Raw genomic sequence first — 6,094 nt, forward strand, 5'->3', positions numbered from 1 at the left:
ACTTATATTTAATTTCTGCTTTATTTGATTTAACATAGACTCTGAGCAATGGGATTGGGAGACGTCGCAGACAGGATTCAAACCTGCATCACTTGTGTAAGCACTCCATATCAGAAACATTTGTGCTAACTGCTGTCACTTGGCCTATATATATATATATATATATATATATATATATATATATATATATTTGTATAGGGATGCTGTCAAGTATCAAAATGAAAAAATAAAAAAATAAAAGTAATAAAAGTGATCCTGGCACTATATTCAATTTTTTTTCTAAAGCTATGCAATAGCTTTATGTGAGAAACAGATGCAATTGTATGCCATAAGTCCTTGAAAAATGTCAAACTTGAAAGCACATTATGATGGCAGATCTCTTCTTTCAGGTGAACTATCCCTTTAATTAGATGTCAGACTTTGCTGTAATCCAGTTCCATGTGAAAACGTTGGATATGTTTGTTCATTCATGAAGCAAATGGACATCAAATCAAACCAGTTTGCATTTATCACTCTCAAGGACTGAAGAAAAAAACTATTTCCAGTTATTTTTATGGTCCTATTTAATGTAGATGTCTAAAGTCACCATTAACTTATTCTCTGTTTTCTCTTTTTTTTTTCTCTAGATACACACTTTCTACATCTAAATAATGAGTAAGCTGTCAAAAACCATCCCTTGTCAGTGGCCAGAGTCTGGTGGTCACTTCACTGCATGCTCACACACACACACACACACACACTCAGACCTTCAGGGGCTCTGAAGCCTGAAGCAGGATTCAGAGGGGCATCAAAGGCACAAAGATGTCATGACCATTTAGCTTCATCTCACAATGGACTAACATCCTATTTCCGTCTCTCGCTCTTCATGTTTTCAAATTACATTCTTTGCGTATGTGTGTGCGTGTTGCGGCTGCATGTATATGTACTTGTTTCTTCCCCACCCAATTTATCCTTAGCGACTCAAAGTTGGTAGCAGTTTTATTCCACATTTACTTATTTTACCACAGAATGCTATTAATCACAATAAAGAGATATAAACATGTCACTCTTTTCAGTTGGAGGGTTACGTATTTCACTCAAATTGACACTTTTTTTTTTCTTTAGTCTTGAGATTTCTTCTCCTGTAGTTTAATCTTTACTCATGTTGAATGTGATTCTTCTTGTTTCAGTCAGCCAGAAAGATCTTTGTATTATGTTACTTTCATTCAAGCTCAAATGTCAGGTTTCAGTCTCTGGCTGCTTGTTTCAATCAGACACAAATGTCAGGCAGCTTGTTCCTGCTTCCACCTGTGCCGTTGGAAGCAAACAGCTGGCTCTGGATTAACCCAAACCCACCGATTCACTCCTTTACACATATGACACAAACATTTCTCATGTGAGGGGAAACCTCGCTCTCACAGTCTCCCATCTTGGTAGAGCACCACTCAAAGCATGGGAGTTGTTTTTATCAGTGTTTTTTTTATTCCTTTTCATCTTCCTTTTTACCTTTCATCTAATATCAACATGTCTTTACCCCCTTTCTTTTCCTCAGTCCCTTCATAGTCCTCCTTGATGTTCTGCACTTCTTTTAAAGGCATTACAAACAAAATAACAGCAAGCATCTCCCTTTCTTCCCCTCTCTTTATCTCGTTCAGGGAGAGTTTCCTAAGGTCTTGTTCAGTTGACTTAAATTCAGGCTTTTGTACATTTCCTCTTACTGACAGACCACAGAGTGTATCCTGCACGCTTAGAAACCAAAAACCAAAACTTTAGTAAATAGCATTAACCTTGCCGTAGTAAAAATATGGCAGGACTTGATTTCCAGAAAAAATGTATTCTTTTAATTTCTTTTCTTTTTTTGTGCAATCTTTGCGTATTTAATTCCTGAGCTTAATTCAGCATGACAGCGAGTGTGTCTTGCTGTTATGATGACCTCAACGTTCAGTTCAGAGACATTTCTCCTAATCTTCCAAATACAGTAAGTGGGCATTTAACCAAACATTTTATAGTCTAGAAATATACTCTTTGCAGGTACGTGAAATTCTTGGCTAATACTTTGCCAGTGCTTGAGATGCACAACATATGGATACCATATCAGTGACATCACTTCATTCATTCGTTCGTTCGTTTATTCATGCATTCATTCGTTCTCTGCATTGGTTGATGTTGGATATTTAATTGTTAGTACTGTTTAGGTTTGTATTCAGGATTACATGCACTGCAATCTCAATATAAATTTAGATTAAAATACATTCAAGACTAAAATATTAAAGACTATGTGACTCACTCTTTATGTATTTTAATTATAATTAACATTCATTTATTATAAGTGTACACTATATCATTCAAAACTTTGAGGTCAGTTTTTTTTTTTTAATGAAATTAATATTTTGATTTAGCAGAGAAGCATTAAATTGATTGTAAAAATACAGTAAACACATTTTTTAAAGGGGTCCTAATTACTCTTTTTCACTTTTTCAACTTAAGTTAGTGAATAAAAAGTTAGAGCATTAAGTTTTGAGAGCATTAAGATCTGCAAGTTTAGAAAGCTCAGTTTCTGCAAGTTTAGTTTAGAAAGCTCAAAGTCCACTCCAAAGGGAGATATACTGTTCGAGAACTACAACAAATAGCTCGTACTACTCGGTCTATGTACAGCACGCTTCTTCCGGATATTGTGACATCACAAAGTCACTCATTTAAATAATACCCGGCCATGGAATATGGAAAAAAGGGGGGAAAGCTGGAAGAGAAGACAAAGATGAAGAAGAAGAGTTACTTTAGTAGCATGTTGTTGCCATGTCGCAGTTATAGTAAGAGTCGGGACATTTTCGGTTGACCAGTCACAACACACTGGGCCAGCTAACCAATCAGAGCACATTTTGTATTTAAAAAAAAAAGAGGAACTAAACAGCGCATTCGAGACTGGGAGGAGAGGTGCTGCAATAATTTAAAATATGTGAAAAATACTGCGTTTTTTGGGACAATCAAGCATGAAAACCTATTCTATAACACCCCAAAAACCAAATTAAGACTTTGTAAAAAGGCACAATAGGTACCCTTTAATGTTACAAAAGATTTATATTTCAAAACTTTGTATTGAAAAGAAATACTGCAAATGTATCAGTTTACACAATTGAGCAGTACAGTTGTTTTCAACATTGATCATAATTAGAAATATATTAGCATATTAGTATGCTTTCTGAAGGATTAATTTATGATAGTCACAGGCATCTGATTTTTTAGCTTCAGACTATGATTCTAACCAGTCAGGGGATATCAAACGTGTTTAATATTTTGAGCCAATTTTAGAGCACATTGTTTTCATTTGTCAAATGTCTTTTAGCAACAACATGTTTCTCTGTGAGTTTGACTGGAACAACTTGAAAGTCTGGTAGTCTATGATTCCCAGTTTTTCTTCTGTAACTATTTACAAAGTTGGCAAGTGTATGATTCCTAGTGTTTAAAATCTGTTCTGATTTAAAAAAGTCATGTAGTGTATTCCAGCCATTACATGTGGTGCATTAGGATGCAGTCTGATCCATTTCAGAATGCCTGAAAACGAGTTCACGTAGCTAAAAGCGCTTGCGTTTACGTACTTGAATAGAGTAAGTTTTGTGCCAACACATCAAATGCCATATTTGTCATCAAAACACACCAGTTGTTGAATAGATCCTGCTTCAAATGTTATGCTAAATATAACTGAAATGGATTTAGCAAAATGAGGCTTGCTGTTTTCAATTTAATTCCTCTCTGAGTGTTGAAAATGAGGATATAGATTGTTGTTGTCTCTGAGGACTCTTCTCATGGCTGGAATATGAGATTGGGTAGAGTGGTCCATGCCTGCTTGCCCCTGCTCCACTCGCCCAGTCATCTATTAGCTTTGATTACTCCTGCCTGGGTTGATACACTCCTTCTCATTGGATAAGCCGGGCAGAACACTGATGGTCTCCATGGTGATTTGTTTGCATGGATTAAATGTCATCTTTGGAAATATGTTATTACAGTCAGGCTCTGGAGATACAAACGCACATGCTCGCTTGAATTTTCTGCACATATCAAGCCAAAAAATGGCAAGAATACATGAAAACTTTCTGTGCACACACTCTTTCTCTGACATATGGTGTCATATTAAGTTGGTATTTGGGAGCAAATAATATGCTTGGTGAAAGTGGCTGAGAGGAAATTGAAGACTGAGTTCATAGCACGGATTTATGCTGGTTATTGCTGGCATTTCTGGCATATGCTTGTTGAAATTTAGCCAGTTTAGCCAGCATAATTTTTCTTGTGAAGGTGATTGGCAAAGGAAGTATTACTTATTAAAATAAAATAAAAGTTGATATTTGTTTTCGGTACAGTCTCAATTAATGGTTGCTGTCGAGCTCAACCAGGGCCCTATGAAATCCGTTTTATTTTTTCCAAAATTCCGTTTTTTTTTTGTTTTTTTTTTTTGCTTTTTCGTTTTAATTTGTCTGGATTTTTTTTCCCCCTTCTCTTCTGCTGTTACCTGTCTCATGAATACTCTCATCCACGCATACAATTGCTTTACTCTTCTGTTTCCAAGGACCATGATAGCCAGTGGCAATTGAATCTCTGTATAATCATATGAAGGTTTGGTACACATGAGCTCATTGACATACTTTCCAGTTTCTCCCAAGAGCTCTGCACCTCCTCAGATGATTTCATACCCAGAATCCTCCTCTTTATCTGTGATTACCCAGCAGTTGCTTATATTATATTACCTCCTGCCCCGCTGTCATTAGCTGCTGTTCATTTCTCCATTTGTTATTTTTTTTTCCTGCTATTACCTTGACTTTGACCTTCATGTGTGTACAATCAGCATGCATCTCAGTGAAGATAGTGTGTTTAATCCTCTTTTCTCTGTCACTGGTAGAATCCTCCAACTCCTGCATAATCGCTCTCTCTCTCTTTTCTATTGTTATTGAGTGAATTTCCCAAAAACCTTTCTGAAAGAAAGTGATAATATGTCTAAAACTCTTCCTCATGGCCTGCTTGCATGCCAAAAATAGCTTTGTAATACTCTTACTAACACTCATTGTGTTCACGAAGAAACACACACATACAGTCAAAATAGGACAGGATCTCAGCAGTGTGTTGTTTAGGCATTTGTTAGTGTTTGTGCTCTGCCCCCAGACTGTAAACATCTCTTGACTTTATGGCTATTCAACAACTGAATGGTTATATATGGCTACTAAAGTGATAGTTCCCTAAAAAATATATACATTTGTCCTTTGTTTACTTACCATCATGTTGTCAGATATTTTGAAATTGTAATATCGATATTTCATCATTGTGGTCAAAACAACACTTGACCATTGACTTTAATTGTATGGAGAAAAAAAAAAGTTTAGAATGATGTGACTGGTAATGAAATTATGACAGATTTTGCATTTTGGGTGTGTAATGATTATAATGGGTGCACATTTTAGATGATTATGAATCAAACTGTTTAAAAAGACACTTGATAATTCATTGGAACGTCATTACATCAAATCGTATGAGGAGAAAAGAGAGAAAACAAAAAGATGAGAAAAGAGAAGGTTAGATCTGTGGAGAGGAGAAGATGAAGGGAGAAGAGATGATGAGAAAAATGAGAAGAGAAGAGACAAAAAGAGACTACAGGCAGTGGCGGCTCGTCGGGGGAGGCAGGGGAGGCACAGCTTCCCCGTAATTTTGGGGTGAAAATGGGAGGAGGACGATTTAATGTTAATAAAATGCACAATTCATTTCAGTTAATGTCTCAGAATGTGTATTTTTTGTTTGTAATTTCACAGTTGTAATACCATAATGTGAAAGCGCCGCTTTTCTATCGCGAATGTGCCAAATCTTCTGATGTAATCGCAACCGCTAATGATAGAGAAGGGTAGGGGGAGGCTGGGGGAGAGGCGAGCTCTCGTGCCTCCGTTGGTAAAAAAAATTAGCCAATCACCATCGAGTGTTCACTTTCAGCGCTGAGGAGTGTTGCGAAAAGAACCCTGGCAAGGGTTATATTGAATATTTGATCGCCAACAGATTTACCAAGCTGTCATTCAAACAGTATACAAATTTAGGGAAAACAGCCTAAACTGGATATAGGCCACAGCAGTCGGCTTACTTA

Source organism: Sinocyclocheilus anshuiensis, unplaced genomic scaffold (genome assembly GCF_001515605.1).
Source record: "Sinocyclocheilus anshuiensis isolate Anshui unplaced genomic scaffold, SAMN03320099.WGS_v1.1 scaffold847, whole genome shotgun sequence".
Lineage (NCBI taxonomy): Eukaryota > Metazoa > Chordata > Actinopteri > Cypriniformes > Cyprinidae > Sinocyclocheilus > Sinocyclocheilus anshuiensis.